At 43.9% G+C, this 12,500-nt stretch overlaps 1 non-coding gene and 1 pseudogene across 1 annotated transcript in view; both read left to right on the forward strand.

Moving 5' to 3' along the window:
- The first annotated feature begins 10,007 nt into the window (after nucleotides 1–10,007).
- LOC142356667 (5.8S ribosomal RNA) lies at nucleotides 10,008–10,159 on the forward strand (annotated as a pseudogene).
- Nucleotides 10,160–11,842: 1,683 nt separating this feature from the next.
- LOC142356664 (large subunit ribosomal RNA) overlaps nucleotides 11,843–12,500 on the forward strand; it is a 3,522-nt gene continuing 2,864 nt past the window's right edge. Inside the window, exon 1 of the ribosomal RNA XR_012761466.1 lies at nucleotides 11,843–12,500. This exon is cut by the window's right edge and continues 2,864 nt beyond it. This is a non-coding gene — a ribosomal RNA (large subunit ribosomal RNA).

Consider the following 12,500-nt stretch of genomic DNA (forward strand, 5'->3'; position numbering starts at 1 on the left):
AAAAGCTGCATAAACAGTAATTCTATGTGTGGGGCATTATTAGGGGGAGGTGTCTTGTCAAAATATGGCTGGACTAAAGACCTCAACCCAGATAGGGTGGAAGGCCCTATGATCGGTCTGTTACTAATCGGTGACCGATAAAGACCTGACCAAGGCCTGTAGTAAGCTTGGTTAGGCATTACAGGAGATAACACTAAGACCGAGGGGTCTTAGAGAGCCCTCTAGCGGGGCGAATAGAGCTAGATCGAGCCTTGGGAAAGCTAGATCGAGCAGGACTGAAGCTAAAGGATAGACCGAGAGGTCTGTCTGGTCCTCCTAGAGAGGCCAAGAGAAAGTACGAGAAGCCAACTAAAGCTTGATCGGGCCTTCAGCAAGCACGACCGAGCTGTACCGGAGCTAACACTAAGACCGAGGGGTCTTAGAGAGCCCTCTAGCGGGGCGAATAGAGCTAGATCGAGCCTTGGGAAAGCTAGATCGAGCAGGACTGAAGCTAAACGATAGACCGAGAGGTCTGTCTGGTCCTCCTAGAGAGGCCAAGAGAAAAAACGAGAAGCTAACTAAAGCTTGATCGGGCCTTCAGCAAGCACGACCGAGCTGTACCGGAGCTAACACTAAGACCGAGGGGTCTTAGAGAGCCCTCTAGCGGGGCGAATAGAGCTTGATCAAGCCTTGGGCAAGCTAGATCGAGCAGGACTGAAGCTAAGCAAGAGACCGAGAGGTCTGTCTGGTCCTCCTAGAGAGGCCAAGAGAAAGTACGAGAAGCCAACTAAAGCTTGATCGGGCCTTCAGCAAGCACGACCGAGCTGTACCGGAGCTAACACTAAGACCGAGGGGTCTTAGAGAGCCCTCTAGCGGGGCGAATAGAGCTAGATCGAGCCTTGGGAAAGCTAGATCGAGCAGGACTGAAGCTAAACGATAGACCGAGAGGTCTGTCTGGTCCTCCTAGAGAGGCCAAGAGAAAGTACGAGAAGCTAACTAAAGCTTGATCGCGCCTTCAGCAAGCACGATTGAGCAAGACCGGAGCTAACACTAAGACCGAAGTGTCTTAGAGAGCCCTCTGGTGGGGCGAATAGAGCTAGATCGAGCCTTGGGAAAGCTAGATCGAGTAAGATTGAAGCTGAAAGAGTGTCAGAGGAGCAAATGAACCTCCAAAAAGTGAAAATCAAATTTTAGAAAAAACACAAGTTAAATACTGCATGGACAGTATTTCTATGTGTGGGGCATTATTAGGGGGAGGTGTCTTGTCAAAATATGGCTGGACTAAAGACCTCAACCCGGATAGGGTGGAAGGCCCCATGATCGGTCTGTTACTAATCGGTGACCGATAAAGACCTGACCAAGGCCTGTAGTAAGCTTGGTTAGGCATTACAGGAGTTAACACTAAGACCGAGGGGTCTTAGAGAGCCCTCTAGCGGGGCGAATAGAGCTAGATCGAGCCTTGGGAAAGCTAGATCGAGCAGGACTGAAGCTAAGCAAGAGACCGAAAGGTCTGTCTGGTCCTCCTAGAGAGGCCAAGAGAAAGTACGAGAAGCTAACTAAAGCTTGATCAGGCCTTCAGCAAGCACGACCGAGCTGTACCGGAGCTAACACTAAGACCGAGGGGTCTTAGAGAGCCCTCTAGCAGGGCGAATAGATCTAGATCGAGCCTTGGGAAAGCTAGATCGAGCAGGACTGAAGCTAAACGATAGACCGAGAGGTCTGTCTGGTCCTCCTAGAGAGGCCAAGAGAAAGTACGAGAAGCTAACTAAAGCTTGATCGGGCCTTCAGCAAGCACGACCGAGCTGTACCGGAGCTAACACTAAGACCGAGGGGTCTTAGAGAGCCCTCTAGCAGGGCGAATAGAGCTAGATCGAGCCTTGGGAAAGCTAGATCAAGCAGGACTGAAGCTAAACGATAGACCGAGAGGTCTGTCTGGTCCTCCTAGAGAGGCCAAGAGAAAGTACGAGAATCTAACTAAAGCTTGATCGGGCCTTCAGCAAGCACGACCGAGCTGTACCGGAGCTAACACTAAGACCGAGGGGTCTTAGAGAGCCCTCTAGCAGGGCGAATAGAGCTAGATCGAGCCTTGGGAAAGCTAGATCGAGCAGGACTGAAGCTAAACGATAGACCGAGAGGTCTGTCTGGTCCTCCTAGAGAGGCCAAGAGGAAGTACGAGAAGCTAACTAAAGCTTGATCGCGCCTTCAGCAAGCACGATTGAGCAAGACCGGAGCTAACACTAAGACCGAAGTGTCTTAGAGAGCCCTCTAGTGGGGCGAATAGAGCTAGATCGAGCCTTGGGAAAGCTAGATCGAGTAAGATTGAAGCTGAAAGAGTGTCAGAGGAGCAAATGAACCTCCAAAAAGTGAAAATCAAATTTTAGAAAAAAACACAAGTTAAATACTGCATGGACAGTAATTCTATGTGTGGGGCATTATTAGGGAGAGGTGTCTTGTCAAAATATGGCTGGACTAAAGACCTCAACCCGGATAGGGTGGAAGGCCCTATGATTGGTCTGTTACTAATCGGTGACCGATAAAGACCTGACCAAGGCCTGTAGTAAGCTTGGTTAGGCATTACAGAAGATAACACTAAGACCGAGGGGTCTTAGAGAGCCCTCTAGCGGGGCGAATAGAGCTTGATCAAGCCTTGGGCAAGCTAGATCGAGCAGGACTGAAGCTAAACGATAGACCGAGAGGTCTGTCTGGTCCTCCTAGAGAGGCCAAGAGAAAGTACGAGAATCTAACTAAAGCTGGGTCGGGCCTTCAGCAAGCACGACCGAGCAGTACCGGAGCTAACACTAAGACCGAGGGGTCTTAGAGAGCCCTCTAGTGGGGCGAATAGAGCTAGATCGAGCCTTGGGAAAGCTAGATCGAGCAGGACTGAAGCTAAACGATAAACCGAAAGGTCTGACGGGTCCTCATAAGAGGCATGGAGAAAGATCTGATACTAAAGTACCTCTCGGAAGTAATAAAATATGCCTGATGAAGCCGGGTATGATGTTTGTTGTTTGATGGCATTCATCGATTAGGTCTGGTGGATTCCCCATTACTCCGAGTGGTACTAGTAGAGGCTCCTACAGGGGTGAGCAAAGCGAGATCAAGCCTTAGGCAAGCTAGATCGAGCAGAACTGAAGCTGAAAAGCAAAATAAATGACAGGTCTGTCCAAATCAATAAACTTGAAATCCAGTGTGGTCACCACGGGTCACGAGGTGAATTCCTAGCGATTGTCTGCTGAACGTATAGGAAGGCCCGAAACGAACGATAATTTCATTGCACAGTGGAGATACTATACGTTCAGGAGTAGCATACATCGGGTTTGATCTATGATCATGTCTGGTCTCCGAGGATCCACCGGGTTACCAACTGGCACCGCTGTACTGGGTGTAAAACTGGGCCACCTGAAGTCCCGGGTGTAAAACTAGGTGCCTCTGTGCCAAAGTAGCGGCTTGCGTAGTGCATTATGCCTCCGGCTTGCGAAATGGTTATAAGCAATAACAACAGGACGCCGCGGGGTGTTCACTTAAAGGAGTAACGTTCTCTCAAGGGAGGGGATCTAAAAATCTTGATAAAACATTTATTCTATGCAAAATTTGTGCGCAAATTTTGCAAAGTAAAAAGCTGCACTGTAGCAAATTCTATGTGTGTAGCATTATTAGGGAAGTGTTGTTTGATGGCACCTCTCTACTTGATGCACCAAAGAACTACCTTGATGGCTCATGACCGCTGGTAATCTGTCGTCGCTAGTAGTTCGGAACTGAGAACAAATATGTTCGCAAATTACAACAATTATACAGCATATTGCTGAATAAAGCAGAACCGAATAATACTCAGTGACTTTACACCAAGACTGACTAATGTCTGGATTGTATCGTCCTACTCGAGTAAGGCGAAGAAAAGCTAGAAAGATACGCTTTTCACAAAGCAGGCTTAATGCATGCAAACCAAGGAGGAAGGAGTGATGCCCCTCCTTATAATAAGCAGAACCAAATAAAGAACAGACAGCATCATCTGTACAGTGACCAAGAAGAGGTGAAACTTCTGTATGTGAAAAGGCAATTTGAGCGAGATTTATTAGCAGACTAGTATTATGTTGTTTCTAGTAGGCGAAAGCCGAAACATCAACATGTGAAAATCTGATATTAAATCCTCAATCATTTTCCCTAGTATTATACAGCTATGAGTAACCTTAATTGGACACGGCAATTATTGCTGACCGGTGAAACTTTCGCATGGGAAAGACACACACACTTCTTGACAAAGCAATAAGTATTATGCTGTTTCTAGTACGCGAAAGCAGAAACATCAGCATGTGAAAGTTGTGAAGTTGAAGAATTTTTGTGTTGAGTACGATGTTGTTACTAGTAACCATGTCGACAGCTGAGAACTGTTCTCTAACCAATAGAAGGTGAAACTTCTGTATGTGAAAAGGCAATTTGAGCGAGATTTCTTAGCAGACTAGTATTATGTTGTTTCTAGTAGGCGAAAGCCGAAACATCAACATGTGAAAATCTGATATTAAATCCTCAATCATTTTCCCTAGTATTATACAGCTACTAGTAGCCGTAATTGGTCAGGGAAACATTGTTGACCGGTGAAACTTCACATGGGAAAGACACACAAATTACTTGACAAAACAATAAGTATTATGCTGTTTCTAGTATGCGAAAGCAGAAACATCAGCATGTGAAAGTTGTGAAGTTGAAAAGTTTTTGTGTTGAGTACGGTGTTGTTACTAGTAACCATGTCGACAGCTGGAAAGCTGTTCTCTAACCAATAAAAGGTAAAACTTCTGTATCTGAAGAGGCGGCGTGATTGAGATTTTTAACAGACTAGTATTATGTTGTTTCTAGTAGGCGAGAGCCGAAACATCGACATGTGAACATCTGGTTTTTAAATCATGAGTCAATTCTCCCTAGTATGATACAGTTGTTAGCCGGTATTGGTAACAGTAGAACAGAGATTTGGAGGGCAAAACCTGCTCATGGGAAATGCTCACAGAGCGCTATCTACCAGTACACATAGTATTATGCTGTTTCTAGTACGCGCGAGCCGAAACATCAGCATGTGAAATGTGTAATCGTGGGTAACTCTAAGTGTGTAGAGTACTGTGTAGTAACTAGTAGCCATGCCAAAGCATGCATTGAAACTCTTCGTGATTTAAAAAGCTCAAAGCAAGATTGACGAGGCCGCAAGGCTATGTCTTTCTAAATTCGAACAAATCGAAAGATTGTTCAAAGTACAATTAAACTGATTGATCCTGTCAGTTGCCATATGCTTGTCTGAAAGACTAAGCCATGCATGTGCAAGCGAAGCTTGAAAAAGTGGAACCGCGAATGGCTCATTAAATCAGTTACTATCTATTAGTTGATTTGCAAGCTAAATGAATAACTGCGGTAACCCTGCAGCTAATGCATGCTGATTGTCCGACACTGTCGGAGACTTTTACAAGACTACACCGGGTGATTTGCTAAGTACAGACACATCCCGTGATGAGTCCTAGTAACTGAAAGATCCCAGATAGCTTCGGCTTGGGGACGGAACTTCCGAATTTCTGACCTATCAACCTATGATGGTAGTGTAACGGACTACCATGGTTGTGACGGGTAACGGGGAATCAGGGTTCGATTCCGGAGAGGGAGCCTTAGAAACGGCTACCACATCCAAGGAAGGCAGCAGGCACGCAAATTACCCACTCTCCGCACGAGGAGGTAGTGACTAGAAATAATGATATGAACCTTTATGGTTTGTAATCAGAATGGAATGGACTTAAAAGCTCCATTGATGAACGAGTAGAGGGCAAGTCTGGTGCCAGCAGCCGCGGTAATACCAGCCTCTACAAGCGTATGCAATAGTTGCTGCGTTTAAAAAGCTCATAGTTGGATCTGTTTGAGTAGAACGGCAACATGGTCTTCAGTTAAATCTGTTGACTCGTTCCGCTCATCCTTCGCATCGAAGAAATAGTTTGCACTTAAATGTGACGAACTGTGGAAACGGTGTTTTCACCCTGAGAAAATTAGAGTGTTCAAAGCATCCTTTGGGATCGAATAATAAAGCATGGAATAATGGAGAATGACCCGCTACTCGATTGATGCCGGTTGGCTGAGTGCGGTAATGATTGAAAGGAACAGACGGGGGCATTTGTATTGCTACGTTAGAGGTGAAATTCTTGGATCGTGGCAAGACAAACTACTGCGAAAGCATTTGCCAAGAATGTTTTCATTAATCAAGAACGAAAGTCAGAGTATTGAAGAGGATTAGATACCCTCGTAATTCTGACCATAAACTATACCAACCTACAATTTGTCAAAGTCGATCTTGACTTGGCAAGAGATTAACCGGGAAACCAAAGTTTATTGGTTCCGGGGGAAGTATGGTTGCAAAATCGAAACTTAAAGGAATTGACGGAAGGGCACCACCAGGAGTGGAGCCTGCGGCTTAATTTGACTCAACACGGGAAAACTCACCCGGTCCAGACATCTTAAGGATTGACAGATTGAATATCTTTCATGATTATATGGGCGGTGGTGCATGGCCGTTCTTAGTTAGTGGAGTGATCTGTCTGGTTAATTCCGATAACGAACGAGATCTTCTCCATCTAAATAATGAAATTCACTATATGTGAATTCAAACACTTCTTAGAGGAACTATGCGGAATTAAATACCGCAGATGAAGTGAGGCTATAACAGGTCTGTGATGCCCTTAGATGTTCTGGACTGCACGCGCGCTACACTGTGTACTTTTAGATTGAGTACTCAGCCCTTGGTCCGAAATGGACTGGGCAATCAGAGAAAAGTACAGCGCTTCAAGGGGATCGTCTGTTGTAACTTGCAGACGTGAACCAGGAATTCCTGGTACTTATGAGTCAACAACTCATAGGGATTACGTCCCTGCCCTTTGTACACACCGCCCGTCGCTACTACTGATTGGATAGTTAAGCAAGAATTGCAAATTCCTACTGTTGGGACTTCGGTCTCCGGCAACGGGATGAAGCGGATCGAGCTTAATTGTCTAGAGGAAGTAAAAGTCGTAACAAGGTTTCCGTAGGGGAACCTGCGGAAGGATCAGTGATTGATTCCTTCGGGCATGGCTGCTGGTAGAGGCCATGTCTGTAGTGCGCATGACGCTCTGTCGCTAGAGATTGCTTGGCAACCAATCTCGAATTATGTATCGAGCTCAAAAACTACTTGTGTGGATACATAGTTCAGCAGTCATGGCAAGGGACTGCTTAAAGGGAGACTAGTTAGCAAAAGCAGCCTAGCAGAACTGCAGCTATCTAGATCTCAGAAGCTGGGTTATAGAAGCCCAGCTATAGACTTGTGAATGAGAAAGGCCTAAAAAGGTCCACAAGTCGCGTGGTTAGAACCGACACGCAAAAATCCCAGCGAGTGACAGAGCGTTGCGCTGTTCAGTGGGAAAGAGTTGAGCTACTCGGGGCGCCCACTGAACTTGCTCCGAGCCAAAGGCTCGAAAAAACACAGCTTAGCCTCAGATCCTTTACATAGAAGGCTAGCTAAAATAAACTTACCTTGGACGAGGGTAAAGTTTAGTCAGTTCTTAGGGGAGAGTAATCCACAGCTTCTCGCCCTCTGAACATTCTCCCAGATATGTAGGTCTGGGAGAGTCTCCTCCTGTTCTTCGGAATCTGGAGGTAGACAAAGACAGTACGATACGATCTTGCATCGGGATGACTAACCGATAATGATCATAATCTGACAATTTTTCCGGCTTGAGGCACCGGAGTCAGATTAAAGACACATACTGAACTAAAGGCGTATGTGCAAAGCTTGTCGGAGTGTAGAGAGTCAAGCTGAGTTGACTCGTCACGTGGTGATGACAACAGCCATGTGCAAAACACTCACAACTTTATCGTCTATGTGGAAAAGGTTGCTAACAGCGCTCTCTATGAGAGGCCCTCGCATATAACTATACGAGGAAAAGGCGATAGAGTTGTTTGAATGTGGGGCAGGTTCATCGACAAGCTAAGTTGATCACATTCTTGTTGTGGCATCCTACTAGAATTGGTCACGGTCTGCACCAACTCTCCCCAAGTTGGCCAGACTTAAAACTAGAAATAAGGTTTGCAGCTATGTGAACCTAGAAACTGTAAAGGAGTTGAAAGAACTTAAAGGAATTGAAAGAGGCCTTGAGGTATATCCTCTTGGTAAAGACCCACAAAAGCTCACAAAAGTGGCTTCGAAGGGCAAAACTGGTTCATCCAAAACAATTGGAGAGCTTAAAGCAGAACCAATTCGAATGAAACACTATTGGTGAAACTTCATCATGAGAACGTCACAAGCTGATCACGCTCTATGATATGACTAGTATTATGTTGCTTCTAGTAGGCTAAGCGCAAGCCGAAACATCAACATGTGAAAGTCGTAGAATTTTGCAATCAAACTGTGGCTAGTACTGTGATGTTACTAGTAACCTGGTGTTCCGTCATATGGCCAAGAGAGCATTTGAAGGCGAAACTTCTGCATGGGAAAGCTGCATCATGATCAAAATTTTATATCGAGTATTATGTTGACGTTAGTAGGCCTTGGCCGAAAACGCAGCATGTGAAAGGTATAGATAAAAGTTATTGTTGCAGTCAGTACTGTGTAGTTACTAGTAGCTGGATTTAAGCTCAAAATGAGACACTGTTGGTGAAACTTCATCATGAGAATGTCACAAGCTGATCAAGCTCTATGATATGACTAGTATTATGTTGCTTCTAGTAGGCTAAGCGCAAGCCGAAACATCAACATGTGAAAGTCGTAGAATTTTGCGATCAAATTGTGGCTAGTACTGTGATGTTACTAGTAACCTTGTGTTACGTCATATGGCCAAGAGAGCATTTGAAGGCGAAACTTCTGCATGGGGAAGCTGCATCATGAACAAAAGTTTATATCGAGTATTATGTTGACATTAGTAGGCCCTGGCCGAAAGCGCAGCATGTGAAAGGTATAGATAAAAGTTATCGTTGCAGTCAGTACTGTGTAGTTACTAGTAGCTGGATTTAAGCTCGAAATGAGACACTGTTGGTGAAACTTCATCATGAGAACGTCACAAGCTGATCACGCTCCATGATATGACTAGTATTATGTTGCTTCTAGTAGGCTAAGCGCAAGCCGAAACATCAACATGTGAAAGTCGTAGAATTTTGCGATCAAATTGTGGCTAGTACTGTGATGTTACTAGTAACCTTGTGTTACGTCATATGGCCAAGAGAGCATTTGAAGGCGAAACTTCTGCATGGGGAAGCTGCATCATGAACAAAAGTTTATATCGAGTATTATGTTGACGTTAGTAGGCCCTGGCCGAAAGCGCAGCATGTGAAAGGTATAGATAATAGTTAGCGTTGCAGTCAGTACTGTGTAGTTACTAGTAGCTGGATTTAAGCTCGAAATGAGACACTGTTGGTGAAACTTCATCATGAGAACGTCACAAGCTGATCACGCTCTATGATATGACTAGTATTATGTTGCTTCTAGTAGGCTAAGCGCAAGCCGAAACATCAACATGTGAAAGTCGTAGAATTTTGCAATCAAACTGTGGCTGGTACTGTGATGTTACTAGTAACCTTTTCTTACGTCATATGGCCAAGAGAGCATTTGAAGGCGAAACTTCTGCATGGGGAAGCTGCATCATGAACAAAAGTTTATATCGAGTATTATGTTGACGTTAGTAGGCCCTGGCCGAAAGCGCAGCATGTGAAAGGTATAGATAAAAGTTATCGTTGCAGTCAGTACTGTGTAGTTACTAGTAGCTGGATTTAAGCTCGAAGTGAGACACTGTTGGTGAAACTTCATCATGAGAACGTCACAAGCTGATCACGCTCTATGATATGACTAGTATTATGTTGCTTATAGTAGGCTAAGCGCAAGCCGAAACATCAACATGTGAAAGTCGTAGAATTTTGCGATCAAACTGTGGCTAGTACTTTGATGATGCTTGTAGCCAACCGAATTGGTTGAAAAGCCCAATAAGTAAGCTAACTTGGGAGAGCTTGTTGGAAACCAAATGCTACTAGATTGGTCCAAATACATCCTTCAACAGGGGATCACTTGGCTCGCTTTACGAAGAGGAGCACAGCTATATGTGTTAATTCGGTATGAATCGCAAGATTTGTTTACCGACCTCTCTAACGCAAAAGGCGGTCTCGGCTTCGGCTGTTGACTGCGTCCGATTCAGGGTTATATAACTCTCGATTGAACACATTGATGTTCTATTGTTGGTGCTTCCAATAAAATTGGAACACTTAAAGCAGAACCGATTCAAATAATAGCATTCTGATCAATGATTGCATTCCTTGATCAAGAACTGCTGGAGTCATTGTGATGGCGAATTTTCTTCATAAGAAAATTGCAAAGAGACGGAACTTAATGAGACTAGTATTATGTTGTTTCTAGTAAGCGGAAGCTGAAACAGCAACATGTGAAAATCAAGTTTTGTTCAATGATCTCGAGGCGATAAGTACTATGAAGCAACTAGTAGCCTAAGCATGACTCAGATTTGAGACAGTCAAAAAGACTGGCGAAACTTCTTCACATGAAAGTTACATAGAGAACTACAAATGTATACAGCGAGTATTATGTTGTTTCTAGTAGGCGAAAGCTGAAACATCAACATGTGAAAGTTGTCTGCAAACTGTAGAACGATATGTGATTAGTACTGTGCTGTTACTAGTAGCCAGTCTGACTGTAGAAGCCAAGACAAAGGGAAACTAATGCATCTGAAAAGGACAAGTTATGGAAAGGTATGCACGATAAGTATTATGTTGTTTCTAGTAAGCGGCAGCTGAAACATCAACATGTGAACGTCGTTGTGTACAGTAACCTAGAACTATATAGTCCTTAGTAACGTGCATTTACTAGTACCTGTAATTGGTATTCAGACTCAGGCAGTTTGGAATAGTTTGGCAAAGATGCACCAGAGAAAACTGGGATTTGATACAGAAATTGTTGAATACAAGTATTATGCTGCTTCTAGTAGGTTGAATCCGAAACATCAGCATGTGAAAATTGAAAACATTTCTGGTTCGAATTGTCACAAGTATTTGGTGATCTGAGTAGCCAAACTCACTACAACGCCAATTGAAGGCAAAAATTCTCAACGGGAAAAGCTATTCTCATTGAATGAGCTAACAAGACGAGTATTATGTTGCTTCTAGTAGGCGAAAGCCAAAACATCAACATGTGAAAGTCTTGCTGAACAAATTTAATGTTGTTGAGCTCAGTACCGTGTGAATTAGTAGCCATAATTGGCGAGCGAAAATTGAACTGGCGAAACTTCGTCTTTGGAAAATTGCAGATGCCGAGCACTTATTTTGCAACGAGTATTATGTTGACTGTAGTAAGCGAAAGCCGAAACAGCAACATGTGAAAGCTGTTGAAATTTGTGGTCATTTTGCAATAAGTACAAGGAGTGTAACTAGTAGCCAGGTCAAAATTTGGGATAAGAATGAGCAAAAATTCTGCATGAGAACAGTTGAAATTATGAAACTAAATTACAAAGACTAGTATTATGTTGTTTCGAGTACGCGAAAGCGGAAACATCAACATGTGAACGTTTGTAACGAAGTTTCGTTAATTTTCAGCCTAGTACTGAGCAAGAACGAGTAGCCTCATCTCCAATCCCACGCAAAATGTAGTGAAATATGTGAGTGAACCTTATTCACGGTGAGGGTTTCCCGAGGTCTGTATTGCAGCGAGTATTATGTTGCTTCTAGTAAGCGAAAGCTGAAACAACAACATTTGAAAGTTGGAATTAATGACTGAATGGAAACTTCGACCTGTGTTTGATAGTAGTAGCGAACAAAACTGCTGAATCGGTTTCTGTCTCATATTGGTCAGTGAACCAATTAAGAGACAATCAACTACATAACCTGAATTGGGCGAGAGAACCCCCTTAACTTAAGCATATCAGTAAGGGGAGGAAAAGAAATCAACTGAGAATCCCTTAGTAATGGCGAATGAACAGGGAAAAGCTCATCGGGAAGAGAAATGGCAACATTTCTCGGTGTCCGGTATGGTTTGATGCTAGACTGGTGAATTTGTCCTGATGTCTACTGGAAAGTAGCATCAAAGAAGGTGAAAATCCTGTAAAGGTCATTTTCGATACCAGTCATAATGGCTCATTCCTATGAGTAGAGTTGTTTGAAAGTGCAACTCGAAGCTGGAGATATGTCTCTCCAAAAGCTAATTATAAAGCGAGACCGATAGTAAACAAGTACCGTGAGGGAAAGTTGAAAAGCACTCTGAAGAGAGAGTGAAAAGTACGTGAAACTGTTGAAGGGGAACTGGAGTGAGCGTTACCATACTCAATGCCTTGATATTATATTCTCGGCTACCGAGTAGTGTAGTTGTCGTCTTTTGGCAAATCTTGTTAATGAATCGAGCAGAAGTTTTCCTCGGAATTCTTCTTGTTGATTCTAAACAAAATGAGATAAATTGATCTTGATTGCCTGTCTGACCTCAACTTCCTATTCAATGCTCTCTACAGCCCGTCTTGAAACACGGACCAAGGAGTGTGAGTTGC

This window comes from Convolutriloba macropyga, unplaced genomic scaffold (assembly GCF_964194025.1).
Source record: "Convolutriloba macropyga unplaced genomic scaffold, txConMacr16.3 SCAFFOLD_1085, whole genome shotgun sequence".
Taxonomy (NCBI): domain Eukaryota; kingdom Metazoa; phylum Xenacoelomorpha; order Acoela; family Convolutidae; genus Convolutriloba; species Convolutriloba macropyga.